Source organism: Periplaneta americana, chromosome 12, assembly GCF_040183065.1.
Source record: "Periplaneta americana isolate PAMFEO1 chromosome 12, P.americana_PAMFEO1_priV1, whole genome shotgun sequence".
NCBI classification, from domain to species: Eukaryota; Metazoa; Arthropoda; class Insecta; order Blattodea; family Blattidae; genus Periplaneta; species Periplaneta americana.
The window spans coordinates 110,212,576-110,232,160 of NC_091128.1; the positions used below are offsets into that span (position 1 = coordinate 110,212,576).

The window sequence follows — 19,585 nt, forward strand, 5'->3', positions numbered from 1 at the left end:
ACCTCTAGATATCAGTCAATAAAACAGCTAGAGTATCCATTTTCCACTTCGGAGACTGGCTTCATGGAATTCTTATGGTGAACGTTCCGTGGAGCAAGTAACCATCGGTACAGGTAGATCTGGCACCGACGCCTGAGTATTCAGGTAGGCCTACTGTACTTTGGTGTGAGAAGCAGGATCGATAACGTGTTACAGCGTTCTTTGACATGATTGAATTAATGTTGGCAAGTTTCCGTTAAAGGGGAATGCAACTCATAGTTCTCAGAAATTAACTTGTCTGGTTCTTTGCAGCCCTTATTTATCAATCTTGGAAAAATTTTCTTTCTATCTTTCCTCTTTATTTCTAATAAATTCTGCTGGCATCTTGGAAAGAGTGTTCAACTGTTTCCTTTCTAGAATTTCCTGTGATTCATTTAAGGTGATTCTCTAGAATTAGAGACTAAACGATAAAGTAGTATAGTGGCATAATTACAGTACTTTCTTTTCTGTGTAACAATCTCATTTAGACCTATGTACAGGCAAGGAAATTTTTATAACAAAAGACAGCTAAAATAATATTTACTTCTTCATTTCCTGTAGACCTTTCTACAAGTTTCTTTGTAACTTTTAAACGCTGCTCTATTCTATGTTACGTTGTAGTGTGTCATACTTTTTAGAGACTATTTTAAATATAATATAATATAATATAATATAATATAATATAATATAATATAATATAATATAATATAATATAATATAATATAATATAATATAATATAATATACAGACACTCATTCTACCTCACTTCGATTATTGCGACGTTTTGTTCAGTGATCTCAGGATTGATTCCGCTCAGAAACTACAGCGTGTTCATAACGCGTGCGTCCGTTTCATTTGTAATGTTAGATACTATGATCATATCTCACCTTCTTTCGAGAAGTTATCTTGGCTTAGGTTACATGAGAGGAGAAATCTGCACTCACTTTCTCTCTTATATCGAATTATGCACACATCATCCCCCTATTATTTATTCGCTCGTTTTCATACTCTCTCTCGCTATCATAATATTAATACTCGATCACAACGCGATAACACGCTAGAAATTCCACTTCACACATCGTCTCTGTATTCCTCATCTTTCACTGTTGCTACCTCTCGACACTGGAACTCTCTGGCGCCTGAAGTCAAGGGCTGCCGAACATTGAAATCTTTCAAATCCAAGTTAGAAAATTATCTTATGACGTGTTGCCAAGCTAACTTACTATTATGACAAGTGTTGTATTGCATGTTTCCACGTATTCACATTTTTTTAATGTTCTAGTGATATTCAACTTATTTTATATTTTTGTTTTCATATTTTCCGATAATGATATATCTATAATGTAATAAGTTGAGCTATATATAATCATAATTTTCCTTATTGTGTGTACTTAAAAATATTGTATTCACTGTATGCTTTGTACTGCGCTATTTTATTACTACTATTAGTATTGTTACTATTATTATTATTCTTATTTATTATTATTATTATTATTATTATTACTATTATTATGAATAATTGTCTTATTTTTTTATACTTTGTATGCTTAATTTATTTTGACCTGCTGTTCACATTTTATTGTGCTTTTTTCTTTCTTTCTGTATGTTATATATTATGTCTGATTTCTTCTTACTTGTTGTTTACATTTTATTATTATTATCTTATTCAGTTTTGTGTGTAAAATTGTAGTGTACTTGTAAATTTGTAGTGTTTTTGTAACGCAGTCTTTACTCCTGGTTGAGTGTTAGAGAAGGCCGTATGGCCTTAACTCTGCCAGGTTAAATAAATCATTATTATTATTATTATTATTATTATTATTATTATTAATATAATATAATATAATATAATATAATATAATAGTGCAATACACAGAAGCAGGAGTAAACAGTAACACTTGACTGTGATGTAGCTGCCTGTACTTTCGTTGATTTAGCATACTAAACTGACTTCAGAGCTTGTTTTATTCGTGGTTTGGTAACGTGAAATTTGTTTTGATCTGTGCGAGAATTGAGCCGTAGAGCAGAAATGGTGTAAGTAAAAAATGAGTAACGAGCGTTAAAGTAAACATTCTGCAAAATACAGCACAAAGTTGCAATCAATATTCAGTTTATTTAAACTATTAGTAGTCAGTGGATAACACGAAGAACATATTAATTGCTACTTTGCACTGTATTTTACAGATTTTTTACTTTAAACCTCATTACCAATTTTGACTTACACCACTTCTGCTCTGAACGGATCAATTATGTGTTTAAAAATGGGATGTGTTACATTTTGTTTAAATTATAAGAGTGTTTTCGATCTTTAACTCAGTCTACTGGCGACTATAAATTAAATTGTTCTCATTTCAGTTGTTTTTTTATTTTTGCTTGGTCAAATTTGTTGATGCGGAGAAAAGATTGAAGTTGGTTAGACTACGTTAGTAAATATTCCACGCAGTAAATTTAAACAGATACGAAGCATTTATAGCATCATGATTTACAAGTGTATAATGTAATAGACTATATTCATGTAGTGTAGGTCGGAGTACAACTTAAACGCACATTTTTTTCTTTCTCAGTAACAAGCAAACATTCTCATGGGTATAGCTAAAAAAGATTATTTTTCCTCCTACCATGTTAATAATTTCAAAACAATTGCTTATACAAATTTTGGCCACTCGACCACAATTACGATGACGTCCGGAAAGTAATTTTCCCTGCGGCCGTTCCCAGAAAGAAAACACAATTTCATGGAAAGATTTATTAGAACAGGTACAGCAATTGTTGCGCTAGTTTTCAACATATTCCCCACCATAATTGAGACATTTCTCATACCATGAGATCAACAGAAAGGTGCAGATGGCTGTCACACGCTGGATCCTATCCCAGAGGGCAGACTTCTACGACACAAGTATACGAAAGTTGATCCCATGGTATGACCAATGTCTCAATTCCAGTGGGAAATATATTGAAAAATAACGCAACAATTTCTGTATATGTTTCAATAAAAATTGTGTTTTGTTTCTGTAAATGACACCCGAGAAAATCACTTTCTGGACTGCCCTTGTAATTGCGCTCGAGTGGCCAAAATTTGCGTAAGCACTTGTGACATTATTAACATGGTGGAAGAAAAAAATAACTTTTTTATCTGCCCCCATAAGAATGTTTGCTTCTAAGACTGATATGTACAGGCTAATGTATTGAAATTATAGGCACAAATTCTTAACTTGGATCTTCCAAACTTACATTCCCGGTGGAAAAACACGTTCGTGTGAAAGGTAAATCGAATGGTAATCAACATTGGACATGAAGATTCAACTTCAGAAACTGATTAAATGTATGTTTCAGTATTAATAAACTTTGTACAGATACCGGAACCAATCTATGCGCTTGGTGTACGTCACAGCTACGTCACAACTCCATACTCTCGCTGGAAAGCTTGCCTGTACTGAAAACGTTGGTCATGAGCTAGCTTATTTGTTTCATGCTGTTCCATCCCGGTGGAAGGTAATGTTTGTTTCCAGAACACTATCTGCTCGCAGCTCCTTGCCTCACTTCACTCCCTCACCCAAGCGTTGTAACAGTCGTGCAACGACCGCCAAGCGCAGAAATTGATCCCGGTATGTATAATTTGCGTCTCGAATAAAGCCATCCGTAAACATAGTAAACTTACACCAGGAATAGCCAAACTTTTTTTTTTATAATTTACTTAATTATGTATTTATGAATATAGGATAAAGGTTGGTAATATTGTGATACGAGTAATATTGTGATAGTTCTTTTTGGGAATTTATTATAATTTTACTGAGCGAGAGAAGGACCGGTTTTGTGCAGAAACTTGTCCACGAACATTCCCTTAATATTTTGACGCAAAAAACCGACCTTCCTCGCGTTCAGTAAATTGTAATAAATTCTCAAAAATAACTATCATAATATTATTCATATCACAATATTACCAACCTTTACCCTATATTAATAAATACATAAGTCTTCATGAACTATATTGTTACTTTTACTATTGATTACGCAGTCGCGGACAGCATTGTATTCTTCACTGACATAGTTAGGAACATTAAATCCAGACGTTTGAGATGGGCAGGGCATGTAGCACGCATGAGCGAATCCAGAAATGTATATAGAGTGTTAGTTGGGAGACCGGAGGGGGAAAAACCTTTAGGGAGGCCGAGACGTAGATGGGAGAATAATATAAAAATGGATTTGAGGGAGGTGGGATATGATGATGGAGAGTGGATTAATCTTGCTCAGGAGATGGATCGATGACGGGTTTATGTGAGGGTGGCAGTGAAGCTCCGGGTTCCTTAAAAGCCATTTTTGATTAAGTAAGTAAGGTAGACATTGTACAGGCCTATATCCAGTGATATTTTTTAACAGGAAAAGCAGTTTTAGAGGAGATTTTCAAATAGGCCTACATCCCATTACATCGTAGTCACCGTATTGTAATATAAAATCTCCTTATATTCCCCGTGCTTAGTTTGAAAAGGACGTTAAATGAATAATCACATTACAATAACATTACCACTATGTAAACAGTGTAAGAAGGCACGCTGTAATTAATCACGAACAAACAAACATTCCGTTCAGTGCCTCTCTTAACAATGCAGACGTGGGTTATACCACAACATATGTAAATGCGCTCAGTTACCTTACAAAACAATTGCTGAGCCGTTTCGTAAGGAGTGAGTTATTCCTGATTTGCATACTGGAGTTTTTATTTGGAATGCTGCAACACAATTCCGGATAAAGAGAACATGAATAATCAAGCCTGTTTTCTAATCTCTTCACAGTCATTGCACAGGCTCATTAGAATCACAAGCAGCTTACCTACATTTCTCTCAATAAACGTTTCAGTATTGCTGAATTTATGTTCTTACTTTATGTAGCTGCTATCCATAGAGCCCTTCTAATTCTATTTCTTATTGTTCAAAGTGTAAAGAGACATATGACGATGCTGCAACAGCCGCAACTATTACTCATTCCCAACACATTGATATTCCATCCAGGCGGCTCGGGTTCTATATCCGACGTGGTCGTAATGGAACTCTTATGGATGAAGTAGACGTAATTGGGGGTTTTTCTCGAGGTTCTCCCATCCATTTTTCTCTTTAATTCCACAAACTCTCTCTACTTCCCTCTTAATAGTTAAAAATATACTGGGGCAAATTTCTGGGGTTTTCCGAAGCTGTTGAACTTCATGGAGCTACGGGCTCTAAATCTCATCTGGGAAAGGGGCCTTGCTCTGCACTGTTGAGACATGTTGGACAGTCTGTAGTAGTAGAATAAACTAGTCTGTACGTGTACAAGGAATTTATTCTTAGAAACATATATTTAATTTGGAAAAATATACAGTACCTAGAGCATGTTACTTAAGGAAAATTAATTGAATCTTTCTACCAAACTAAATTAAGAAACTGCAAGAACTTATAGTTTTTTAACAACAGAATATCACAATAACATTATTCTTATTGGATCACAGTAAATAGATATTTAATATAATTTGCACACAGCTTAAGTCGAAATGTACTAAAAATGATGATTAAAAATAACACGTTTGTTTAATTAAAACACGAATTATTGGTGAAAATTTTTTTCTATTCGTTTTGATTTTGGCAGGTGTCATACTGACTTCTAATTTCATGGACATTTCAAACATAACTACCTTATTACAAAACAATTTTTTTTGTCTCTTCGAACAATATAACAACAAGGCCTGTGTTTCTTCAGAACTTATTTTCTGGAATAATGGGCTTTCTTTGTTTCTTAATTTATTTTCGCAATATTCGGATTAATATAGTTTAATGCTGCAAACTGCAAAACGTCTTCTAATTCTGTATCCTTCATGTTTGGTCTCAGTCTTGGTTCAATACGTTTCATTATAGAGAAGAACTTTTCACAAGCGTACTGTATACAATACCAAACGTGGACAGTATATAGGCTGCAAATTTATATAATGTTGTTTTAAATTATGCTTTCTGCATATCACGCGCTTCTTGCATATTATACATTGGGCTTTTCCTTTCCACATTTTGCATTCCCCAGGCGGAGTTAAAACGGTCTGAAGATTTACGCTTCTCTCCTTCCAAGTAGGGCTACACCCTTGCTTAGTAGTCTTTCCCATAGACAAATAAATAGAAAGACCCCCAACTCAATGCATTACCTTCGACACGCTATTGACGCGACGTCGAGACACTTGGCGGCAAAACATCGGAACTACATCTCGTTACACATAGCGGCAGAATGCGGAACTACATCCCTTGTTACACGGCCCGATCGGTATTACAGGTATCCGCTATGCCAACATTAGAGCCCGATCGGTACTGCAGATAACTATTATACCAACACATACTAGTATTTTTCATATCGCCAAAGGAGTGTGTAATGGTTTATCAGTTTAAATAACATGTTTAACCACAATATTTATATCACATTTTTGTTTTAACATGTGAATATAAATATAATGGTTGAACATGAAACTGAAAACCATTAACACACTCCCTCTTTTAACACCGTCCTTTAACCCTTTTATTAAATTAATTTATCAAATTTGACTAATAAAAGTTTTTTGCATCTTCTAGATCAAATGTGTAATTGAGATACAGGATGCGAATAGGATAAGATACTTCTCTCCAAAACACCTGAAGCACTATTTTTAAATAATGTTATGCATCATGTATTGGAAGATAAAAACAAAGATTGACTTCGGAATATTGACTTCGAAGTTATTATTGGTCAGTTATATAATTATAATTCGCTCTTTAATTTTTTTATGTCAAACATTAGCTTGAAAATAGTCATAAGATGTTTTGCTGTGACATAGTACAACGCACGTTCATAAACATTTATAAAACACCACTTTATTTGTTTTACACCGTCAGAGCTGAACATCTATTTTTAAAAGTAACTGCCATTAGTTAAATATATGGATATTAAAAATCTAAGTAATCAATAATCACCACTGATAAAGAATACAAATAAAACTATTTGTGTACAACAGACATAAAATTAACTTAGACTTTTAATAAAAACACCATTAAGAAATACAAATAAAAAATAATTTTTCATTCTCTGATGTATAGTTGATTCAAAACACTGAACATATTAGAAAAAGTGCAATACAATTTATTAGAGATAAGTCTATACTTCGCAACATTTCCTAATTTTGAGCTTTGATACTGAGTGTTTTATTTGGTTGTGGCCCCATTGCTCAAAATATGTTGTTGTTGTATTCTAATGCCAGGGGTTTGACAATAAAGTCATTTGACCTCTTGTACTCCAATATTTTTCGAAGATATTATCATGGCCAGCCATTGAAGCACAGATTTTGAGGTGTTTCGAATCTATTTCTTGGTTTGAGTTGCACAGTGAGTAGTTAGGGGACTGATATATTCCAATTCTATGCAGGTGTTTGTTTGGCCAGACAGTCATGGCCTGTTGCCAATCTAAATGCAGCTACAGACGATTTTCGTGGTAAATCGGGAATTAAGTGTGGATTTTGATGCAGAGAGTTCCATTTTTTCCCTTGAGATTGTGTTATCAAATGTTGTTTGTTGAAGTCTAAGTATGTAGATTTAATAAATCTTTTCACAGAGTAATACGTAGATTTAGTAACAGGTCTGTAAGTAGCAGTGCTGCCCTTCTTTGCTATAGCATCCGCATTCTCGTTTCCCAGGATTCCACAATGGGATGGTATCCATTGGAATACAATTCTTTTATTGAGTGATATTAATTGAGAGAGCATTTTAGTTATTTCTGCTCTTTGAGATGAAGGTGTGTGTTTAGAGACTATTGATAGAATAGCTGCTTTGGGGTCTGACAATATAACTGCATTCTTAAATTTATTGATGTGGCATAGAAGATTCCTGAGACTTTCACTTATTACAATGATTTCACCATCAAAACTTGTTCCATATCCAAGAGATCTATAAAGTGAGAAGAGACAAAATATTGTACCATACTTACTCTCTTCTTAGCTGATGTTATACGACAAGCATTCCATTATAAGAAATTTAGTTGCTTCTGTACCATTAAAGTAGTCCCGCCTGGAAATCCGATTGGGGGACTATTTTGCTGCATAGAATTGGAATATATCAGTCTCCTACCTAACTGTCCATTGTGCTACTCAAACCAAGAAATGGATTTGGAACACCTCAAAATCTGTGCTTCAGTGGCTGACCATGACAATAATTTTGAAAAATACTGGAGTGCAAGAGGTCAAATGACTTTGTCAAATGCCTGGCATTAGAAAACATCAACATATTTACTCTCTAAAACTTCTATATAATGCACCCAAATGTCACCAGTTGCAGAAGCTGCAGATTCGTATCGCTGCCACTGGACTCCCTCCTATGCCCTATTACTTACAACTTACAAATGGCTGTTAAGGAACCCGAAGGTTCATTGCCGCCCTCACATAAGCCCTCCAGCGGTCCCTATCCTGTGCAAGATTAATCCAGTCTCTATCATCATACCCCACCTCCCTCAAATCCATTTTAATATTATCCTCCCATCTACGTCTCGGCCTCCCTAAAGGTCTTTTTCCCTCCGGTCTCCCAACTAACACTCTATATGCATTTCTGGATTCGCCCATACGTGCTACATGCCCTGCCCATCTCAAACGTCTGGATTTCAAGTTCCTAATTATGTCAGGTGAAGAATACAATGCGTGCAGTTCTGTGTTGTGTAACTTTCTCCATTCTCCTGTAACTTCATCCCGCTTAGCCCCAAATATTTTCCTAAGCACCTTATTCTCAAACACCCTTAACCTATGTTCCTCTCTCAGAGTGAGAGTCCAAGTTTCACAGCCATATAGAACAACCGGTAATATAACTGTTTTATAAATTCTAACTTTCAGATTTTTGGACAGCAGACTGGATGATAAGAGCTTCTCAACCGAATAATAACAGGCATTTCCCATATTTATTCTGCGTTTAATTTCCTCCCGAGTGTCATTTACATTTGTTACTGTTGCTCCAAGATATTTGAATTTTTCCACCTCTTCGAAGGATAAATCTCCAATATTTATATTTCCATTTCGTACAATATTCCCGTCACGAGACATAATCATATACTTTGTCTTTTCGGGATTTACTTCCAAACCGATCGCTTTACTTGCTTCAAGTAAAATTTCCGTGTTTTCCCTAACCGTTTGTGTATTTTCTCCTAACATATTCACGTCATCTGCATAGACAAGAAGCTGATGTAGCCCGTTCAATTCCAAACCCTGCCTGTTATCCTAAACTTTCCTAATGGCATATTCTAAAGCGAAGTTAAAAAGTAAAGGTGATAGTGCATCTCCCTGCTTTAGCCCGCAGTGAATTGGAAAAGGATCAGATAGAAACTGACCTATACGGACTCTGCTGTATGTTTCACTGAGACACATTTTAATTAATCGAACTAGTTTCTTGGGAATACCAAATTCAATAAGAATATCATATAATACTTCCCTCTTAACCGAGTCATATGCCTTTTTTAAATCTATGAATAACTGATGTACTGTACCCTTATACTCCCATTTTTTCTCCATTATCTGCCGAATACAAAAAATCTGATCAATAGTAGATCTATTACGCCGAAAACCGCACTGATGATCCCCAATAATTTCATCTACGTACGGAGTTAATCTCCTCAAAAGAATATTGGACAAAATTTTGTACGACGTCAACAAAAGTGATATTCCTCGAAAGTTACCACAGTTCGTTTTGTCCCCCTTTTTAAAAATAGGTACAATTATGGACTCCTTCCATTGTTCTGGTACAATTTCCTTTTCCCAAATAGCAAGTACAAGTTTATAAATTTCGCTATATAATGCACTTCCACCCTCTTGTATTAATTCTGCTGGAATTTGATCGATACCTGGAGACTTGTACTTTTTCAGATTTTCTATCGCAATTTCGACTTCTGAAATCGTGGGTTCGGGTATAAATGGCTCAGCAGTTTGTATTTCAATATCGTCCCGATCATTTCTATTTGGCCTATGTACATTTAGTAGTTGCGCAAAATAGTTTTTCCATCTGTTTAGGATTGATGAAGAGTCTGCAAGCAAGTCACCATTCTCATCCTATGCCCTATAGCTGACACAACTGAAATGCTCATTGTACTAGTAATTATTATTTATATTTATATTGCTATGTAATGTTAACTTAGGGTCTTAAAGATCGTTAGACACAATTTTGTTAAATGATAAATACAATGAATGAATCACTCACTGAAAGAGAATACAGGTTCAAATTGATGCCACAGTGAAGTGCAATGAATGAAGCAATTATGTTAGGTGGTGAAAAAGGTTAATGTAAGTAGGCTGGTGATGAAGTGGGTCGTAGTTCTTGAGTGGGATACCAAGCATCTCTTGATGGAATGGCCCCTCTTAGTAAGTTGTGCCTGAAGTCACCGTTATACTGATTACTGCGAAAATGGCTTGCACATATATAGGCCCTTCTGTAAGGATGAGGATTTTCTGCCACAGCTGCCCACATGTGGTACCTGTTACAATCAAAATTCTATTATTATCTTCAAAAAATACACAAACCAGGGTTGGTATTAATTTAAATTAATGATTTAATCATGATGTAAATAAAATAATTTTCATTTTATTTACATCAGATAATTGTTACTACTTAAATCACAGATTAAAATTATATGCACCTAACATGATTAAGATGAGAAATTAACTTCCTGAAGAAAAAAAATATAAACGTTTTTACATATGATTGTTCTGCTGCTTCTTAAAACTATTAGCAATATATGAGTAGCAAACTTGCAAAACTTGACATGTCCATTTTTACAAAATACACTTCAGATGCCAAAAACTTGCATCTCTGCAATGAACAAAATATTTTCTATGGTGAAATATATTTTTCTTCCTATGAATTCATATAAAATTTCACCACAGAAAAATCTTTGTTTATTACAGACATATAATTCTAGCATTTTCTGAAGAAATGGACAGGTTTTGAAAGTTTGCTTCTCATATATCTTTTCCCAACTCCTAATTAAGGAGCAACAGAACACATGGTACAGGTAGTCAAGTAGAGCCTACTTTCGGAATCACCACCTAATTAAAGCACAGTATGATGCTGAGGATTGAAATGAACAGTTGTAGCTCATAACAATATTCAAAGTAAAAGTTGCACAATGCCAAATTGACTATGTATTTATTTTGAAAACACACAATGCTAAGCTCTTCTGATAAATTTATTTGTAAATATTAATCTCCCTAAATAGTTGAATTCTTTTCTAATGAATAACAAACTGAGCATAATATCTTGCCTAAGTCTAAGCTAATTATTATTATCATTAAGTGCAGGTTATTAGTGCTGTAACTCTTCATGTATTAACAATGAGGCCTATGTGTAAACATAGTAAATTATTTTTGAAGCGATATTGTTAATTACTTAAAATAACACATTAAAAAATACACAATTATGTAGGAACGAATGCACAAATTAAGTTTAAATGATTACAAAAGAAGGCAAAAACTCATTTTAATAAACAAATCTGAATTCGACAAATAATTCTCACTTAAATTTAAAAATCACTACAGTTTATCAACCCTGACTATTTACTGAAGATATATAAGGATATCTTTGCATTGAGCTTATGCCAATGCCATTGCTTACCTTTTAAGCTGTGCTGCATTACTTGGCACAGGAAACAGGAATAACCAGGTCTTCTCATTACTATCCGATTTCTGACAGTACACTGCAGCACATTCACAGTGTAAAACTCCGCCATTTGTCTTTCTATTAACTGAAACAAACGAGCAGTAGCCTAGTATCATATAATGCATTAATAACACTACATTTCATAGAACAATTGAAGGATTGCAGTATAATCAACGTTTGTGAAATATTCCTGGAAGAATTCTATCCACGAGTTTATAAAAATAATAAATATATCCGGCAATTTAACTCTTTTTATTTTATCAAAATTATTCCAGTAAAGGTACTACTGTTAACTGTAAAGTCAAATTTTCTAAAATATCTTTTTTCGGGAACGACACTTCTTTACTATTGCGTTACCAAGCTAGGGTACGCCGCCATCCTTTGGTAACGCAACTGTAAAGAATTAAACCGGGAACAACATATTTAGTCATATCAGATTCTGTCCCACGAATTTTAAGATGTCTGACCAACTTAACTTAGCTATATACAAAAATGAGATGTTCGTTCATACCCAAAGTGTATATTAACTCTGTTAGCTTACCTTTAAAGCTCTTGGCGTAATTGCAGTTAGGCCTAATACACTCTTGTAATTCAACACAGACGTAAGTTCATCATGTGGTAGTGGTAGAAGGAAGGTAATCGCGTTCTGAAGTTTATCCCTGAAAACAATTACAGATCTCAGTTTAATAAACGTTTAAGATATGATGGAAGAATTCAGTTTAAATTAGAAAACATGACGGTGCAGTTAAGCTGCATCTACACGGTTCAGTTTTTCATGCTCGTACGCACGCAGTCTGGGAAGAATATTGAAAGAATCAAGTTTAAAGCGCATGTTGAATTAAGATCCATTAAGATTTTCTATCTACAAGGTACGCCATATTAATATTAAAATACCAAGATACCATGTGATGGAGAGTAAAAACCGATTAGTTTCATTGACCAAGTTCTGCAGCAGCGAAAGCTAAAATAATATATTATCCTGCACATTGTGTGCACTTCCGTTATTATTAAATACCAATTTTGCAGGCATTGTTTGAATGTGTGAAGTTGAAAGAAAAGTTGAACCGTGTAGATGTAATCTCAAACGTATTTCTTTCTTACCTTTAACGTTGCGAATTATTTCTTGTTGCAGGAAAGCACCAGTAACTTCTAAATTAACTCGATCTGTTCAAATTTCTTCCTTAAGCAGCCATGTTCGTCCATTCCATAATTTATACAAGATTTAAACAGAATAGGAATGCCAACATCCAACAATTGATCAACTGAACAAATGAGGTTAATAGGTCATACACAGTACATTAGTATGGCTACTTTGTCCTCGAATGAAAATGCAAATTAGCTATATAGTAATAGTAATAATAATCCGAATGTTATAAAACTGACACATTCTGTAAATAATGGATATTAATAATATCTGTTTAAAACTGTCATATTGGCAAAACTTATAACCAAAGAACTTTCGAAACCAAAAAGTTTTGTACTGCTAATTTTACAAACTCTGTGATCGAAATACAGCCAGCGCTGTCCTGACCACATGCGGCAAACTAAGGAACATCTATGAGCATCCAACATCTGTCATTTGAGTTACACCCCCCTGGTCTTTCCCTTGTCAGGTGCGCTTGGTTTCAGTGAAGCGCGTACGAGCGAGTGACAGACTTCTACTAGTGGAGTGCGTACGAGCGAGTGACAGACTTCTACTACTGTACTCCAACCACGAGAAAGTCTTTGGGGAATGAGACGAAGAGGGGTAATGCTCTGAATGAATGTTGATGTCATAAGATGTAATAAGGTCACACACGTGGGTACTCGTATCTGTATTGGCTAGCTCTCACAGCTCAAACAATAACATTGATACACACATATTGATACTACCCTAGTTACAAAATTACATCACTGTTAATCTCCTGGTCTTTTAATCTCTCCATACAGGAAATAACATATGCAGGAGAGCGCATGGTTTTTAAACTGACGTTATAATGGTAATATTATCTATCTACTTCATTCCAATAGATGACGCAATAATAAACACATTCCTTTCACGGTTGATCTGGTTGGAGAATAGTAGTGGAGCGCGTACGAGCGAGTGACAGACTTCTACTAGTGGAGCGCTACGAGCGAGTGATAGACTTCTACTAGTGGAGCGCGTACGGGCGAGTGACAGACTTCTACTAGTGGAGCGCTACGAGCGAGTGACAGACTTCTACTAGTGGAGCGCGTACGAGCGAGTGACAGACTTCTACAAGTGGAGCGCTACGAGCGAGTGACAGACTTCTACTAGTGGAGCGCTACGACCGAGTGACAGACTTGTACTAGAGGAGCGCGTACGAGCGAGTGACAGACTTCTACTAGTGGAGCGCGTACGAGCGAGTGACAGACTTCTACTAGTGGAGCGCTACGAGCTAGTGACAGACTTCTACTAGAGGAGCGCGTACGAGCGAGTGACAGACTTCTACTAGTGGAGCGCTACGAGCGAGTAACAGACTTCTACTAGTGGAGCGCGTACGAGCGAGTGACAGACTTCTACTAGTGGAGCGCTACGACCGAGTGACAGACTTGTACTAGAGGAGCGCGTACGAGCGAGTGACAGACTTCTACTAGTGGAGCGCTACGACCGAGTGACAGACTTGTACTAGAGGAGCGCGTACGAGCGAGTGACAGACTTCTACTGGTGGAGCGCGTACGAGCGAGTGACAGAATTCTATTAGTGGAGCGCATACGAGCGAGTGACAGACTTCTATTGATCTCATACGCGCTCCTATTGCCGTTCTTGCTATACACGATTCAGCTTCGTTCGGTTTTCTTCAGGCGGAGAACTATGAAATTTAATACACCTCTTTGGAAGTTCTCCAAATTTTCCAGAAGATCAATTATGTTTGATGGTATTAATTGTACACATAAATTTGTTATAATTACAGGCAAGGATAAAGAATAAAGACAATAAAGTAAAGGTAGATCTATCGCTATGGAGTAGTGCTCAACATATCTGACTACCAAACTAGCGGGACCGGGTTCAAATCCTGGTTGGGATTTCTTTCCTGCTTCTTCCCCTACCAATTACAAGCAAATGCTGCGTTGGACTTTAGGGCTCATTTCTTCATAATTAAGCTAATTTTAACTCCATTTATCATCATTCAATAGTTTCAAGTAAACAATGGATGCTATAGGACGTAGTACCATTGACTTATACACACAAATGATATCGTTCTGTTGAGATTGCAGCCTACAGGCCCTTCGTGAAAAAGTAAAAAATGTAAGCAGGCCTATAGGTTTCTGCTTCAAACCCTGGAGGCGTATCGGAGTATTTTCATGACCTCGGCACTGGAATGAGGTGGTGTAGGATGAAGAATAGCAAAGTTATGTTTTAATGTGGCCAAAAACGATCAGAAAATTGCTCCGAATATATTATACTGAACTCATGGCTTTACTTCCCTTACAAACAAGTGACACAAAGTGTTTTTATTATCTGCAGGGGCTTTAAATCGTGACTTTTCGACCTAATGATCATTATCCCGAGGACGATTGGGTTTTGCCGTGAAGTAAAGGTCTCACAGGCCAGTTCGTCACTGCAACCAGCTCGACAATAGCGGAGTTCGTAACCAGGTCACGCAGCTCAGAGGTCCCGCCCGACCTGGAATCCGCGATCTTCCTCTCTTAACTGTAACTGACTCAACGTTTTAATGTACTGCGATTGGTTAAGGTCGCGCCACACACAACTGAGTCACACTCCTTTTCTTCATGCTTATGTCACAAAACAGAAGTAGACACAAGGCTGATAAAAGGATATTATTACATAATAAAAAAAGAAAGCAGGCTATTAGTGTAATTATTCTTGTTCTTCTATAATTCAAGAATTATAGAGTCTATTCCTTCCGGCTTCACAGGTCTTTTCATCGTTTCGTGGGTCTCCATTAATTTGTGGCCAGTTGGATAAAGTTAACAAATTGCAAAATAACAATTTACAAAGAAAAGTAAAAGATTTTGTGAATTATTTTACACAAAGCAATCTTATTAATTGATAGAATTTGACAAGCTTCACAAAATCATTTAAATAAATCTACAAACGCTATTATGCATTAAGCAATGTCGCCAATAACAGTTTACGAAAAATCGCAAGGAGCAGGGTTGAGGTTACCGTATTTTTGCCACTATCAATTAATGTGTTTATACTAGTGTTGTGGGATTTAATCGATTAGGCCTAATCGATCAATTTCTGTTGTAAGATTAATCGATCAAAAATATTTAATCGAATAATCGAGTCGATTAAAATTAATCGGTTCTACTTGTATTAATTATTATTTTGTTAATACAAACTCATACTAAAAATTCCGACAATATTCCTCTCTCGGAAATTGCTTACTAAAAGGCACAATAGTACTGTTATTTTCTAACTGCAAAGCAGGTAGCGTAGGGAAAATCTTTGCACAAATACTTCAGAAAGAGATGAGATATAAGGACAGTGACAGCATAAGTATTAAATGTTCTATGCAGATAGTGATTATTGATTATGCTCGTAATGAGTGAGCGGATTGTTTGTGAAACGTGAGTGTGGCAGAGAGTTCTCCGGCTGGGGAACGTATGCTTCCGGCTGACAAAAAGATTTCCCTGTTAAACTCGCGGCATTAGAGTGACAGTCTAACATAATACTAGACCCTACTAATTAAATATCATACTTCTTGCTATACAATTTGCACCTCTAGGTCGAGGTAAGTTACTTCGAATATTTGATTAAAAAAAAAAAAGATGATGTGACTTTTCGTACCTTTCATAATATCATGTATGTAATATTGTTTCTTAAATTTTCACAGGTTATGTTACCTTTTTGGACCTTGATAATAAATTATTGAAAGAATTTTAGTTTTGTCCTTTAAATGTGCAGAAATCTGATCCGAACAAATGTAACATTGTAAAATTCCTTTGCAGAAGGAAAATTTACATTTGTTCGGATCAAGTTTCTGCATATTTAAAGGACAAAACTAAAATTATTTCAATAACTATTATCATAATTCACTGCTCTCTTAAAATGATTAAGCATATTGGGAATTAAATTAATAGCTTTCACAAAATACGCTATAATATATTTTATATCAAATAATTTTTACCTCAAAAATGTAGCAAAAAACGAGAAAAATTGTATTAAACATTTTGTTTGAAATATCTCAAAGAATAACCCCCTGAAATTAATGACACTACTTACTGTTTACTCTATATATATATATATATATATATATATATATATATATATATATATATAGGCTAGTTCCAGGAGCTGCCTCCTTTATGTAACGAAACGATTGGGAGCTCAGCTCCAATTCCACTGTAACTTACTATCAAATGCTCGGAATCACACCGTTCTTGTACTGAAAGGTCGGGCATATATTTTAACATATGAAACTAGCAAAATATTAATTTCACCAAAAAGTGGACCCACCCCTCTCTGTAGGGAGCTCTTCAATTGTTTAACTCTTGCTCAGTACACTCTTTTGTAGGGAGCCCTTCAATTGTTCAACTCTTGCTCAGCACACTCATTCCTTCATCGTCTTCGGTACGAGATACGTAAACAGTTCTTACGGATAGCACGCTTCGAGAGGTCGTTCGTGTGCGCTAGAGTCTTTGCCGCTGCTGGTGTAAAGATTCACTCAACAAGAGCATTACAAGGTTCGTAAATCATAAAAAATGGAAGTATAAAATGTAATATAAATTGGAAAACATTTTCAAAGAATGAAGTACATAAGCATATTAAAAAATATCACAAGACATGCCCGTAGCCCTTGGTAGGTTTTGACTCGAAGCAATCGAATCTAACGGCAACACCGAGGATGACAATTTCTCTGACATTTGCTCTGGACAAAGCAAATGTCTAGAATATATTTTATTTCGGAGGACTTCGATTTTTCCGCCATTCTTCTTCCATCATTACTCTGTTATTTCCTAAATTCCAATCTTTGCAGTTAAAAGAAACTTCAGATATAGGACACTGGAGATTCAACCAAACGACTTGCAGTCACTCCCATTTATCTAGCCAAAGGTCAGACAGTTTATCATCACTGTAATCATCATCATCATCATCATCATCATCATCATCATGGGTCCAAATCCTGGTTGGCACAAGTTACCGGGGTTTTCCCTCAACACAGTAAGAGCAAATGCTGGGTAACTTTCGGCGCTGAATCTGGGCTCATTTCGCTGGCTTTATGACCATCTCACTCAGACGCTAGATAACCATAGTAGTTAATAAAATGTCGTAAAATAACCATTAAAAATCAACATCATCATCATCATCATTCTTATCCTTTAAGCTCATAAGAATTTACAAAAACATACTCACCACTGATGACAGAGTCAACGGCTCATGTCAAATTGAGAAGAGCTGAGTGCCAAATAAAAGAGTTGAAGTTGCAGGATAACAAATCATTATTCAGAGTTTTGTAGTATAGGGTAAAGGTTAGTAATATTGTGATACGAGTAATATTGTGATGGTTCTTTTTGATAATTTATTACAATTTTACTGAGCGAGAGAAGGACCGGTTTTGTGCAGAAACTTGTCCACGAACATTCCCTTAATACGTTGACGCAAAAAACCGATCTTCCTCTCGCTCAGTAAAATTGTAATAAATTCTCAAAAAGAACTACCACAATATTACTCATATCACAATTTACCAACCTTTACCCTACCTCAGGAAACCATAAAGTTAGCTTCTCTATATTTCTGTTATGCTGTTCATTTGGAAGCATGACAGACGATTCGAATTTCATTATGCGTCCAATGGACTAACCGTATTAGATCGCTGCTGTTGGTTTCGTATGGTCAGTTTGTGGTTATATTACATATCTTCCAACTTCCCTGCATAGCCTAATGCGCGAGTTACCTTGCAACTAGCCCATGACTTCTGCTCTCTCGCATAGTATGATAATCTGTCGGATTTAGGAGTGCTCACAGAACTTTAATTTTTATTATTATGTTTTCGTCACATTGCTGTAATTACTGTATTATTATTATTATTATTATTATTATTATTATTATTACTACTACTACTACTACTACTACTACTACTACTACTACTACTACTACTACTAATACTACTACTACTACAGCAACAACAAAGTACCTTTGTAAATAGTATTTTCTTGCATAACTGTTTATAGGCCAAGAAAAATATTACGTTTCTACATCCTCGAGACAAAAATACAATGTGTTCTGACCAACGTAATATTTACGTTTTTCTCTTAGATGAACATTTAATCTTTATATTGCTCGGCCTGTATTGCTCCATCCAACTGACATGAGGGTAGAAACAATCTTGCCAATTGTTTTGTAAACACTGTATTATTCTGTGTGTACTTAACTTCAGAGTGAATGTGCCTTAATTTCGAAGTCTAGTCATAATGTTTTAACCCACTTTTTCTTGGTCACGTGAATACCTATATTTCCGCGAACATCTCTTTATCGAATTTTTGTACCATTTGCAATATACGGTAGCTCTAATGAGAGAATAAAGAGGGAAAGCTGAGTAATGAATTAGCGATTAGTATCTAAATGTTGCAGTTTCTTAACCGATGCTGCGTGAAGACTCAGTTCACATACTAGCTGATTTATAACACAGAAAATTTGCGTAGAGCGGAGCTTGGTAAATGCTGCAGTTTGTTAAGCATGACTGTACGTACACACAACTGTGTGCACGTGCTGGCTGATTTATAGCACGCCAAATTTGCAGCTCTGTTATTTTTCTTTGTCGAGTTTGTCTGTCTCTGGTCCAGGTAGGACGCTGTTACTTGCTGACGACCTTGTTCTTTGGCAGGTTCCCCCTCCACCCAGGGCACCACCTCTTCTCCACAACAAGCAAATAGAAAGAGAGAGAAAGAAGAGTGAAAGTTATCGTGTAATCATTCAGCCATGATGCGTCCCCTAT

At 35.8% G+C, this 19,585-nt stretch overlaps 1 protein-coding gene and 2 long non-coding RNA genes across 4 annotated transcripts in view; 1 reads left to right on the forward strand and 2 right to left on the reverse strand.

The window, feature by feature from the left end:
• The window catches only part of Wnt10 (Wnt oncogene analog 10), a 396,687-nt gene that overhangs the window by 366,596 nt on the left and 10,506 nt on the right, over nt 1-19,585 (reverse strand). The gene's annotated exons all lie outside the window — the stretch shown is intronic.
• Nucleotides 1-19,585, forward strand: part of LOC138710812 (uncharacterized) — a 267,549-nt gene that overhangs the window by 225,484 nt on the left and 22,480 nt on the right. The gene's annotated exons all lie outside the window — the stretch shown is intronic.
• On the reverse strand, nt 10,157-13,166 carry LOC138710810 (uncharacterized). Of its 2 annotated transcripts, XR_011335310.1 has the most exons (4): nt 12,780-13,166; nt 12,220-12,337; nt 11,634-11,763; nt 10,157-10,497 (listed from the first exon to the last, which is right to left on the reverse strand). It is a non-coding gene; the product is annotated as an uncharacterized lncRNA (long non-coding RNA). The 2 variants fall into 2 exon arrangements; XR_011335309.1 differs by lacking the exon at nt 12,780-13,166 and having other exon boundaries at nt 12,220-12,503.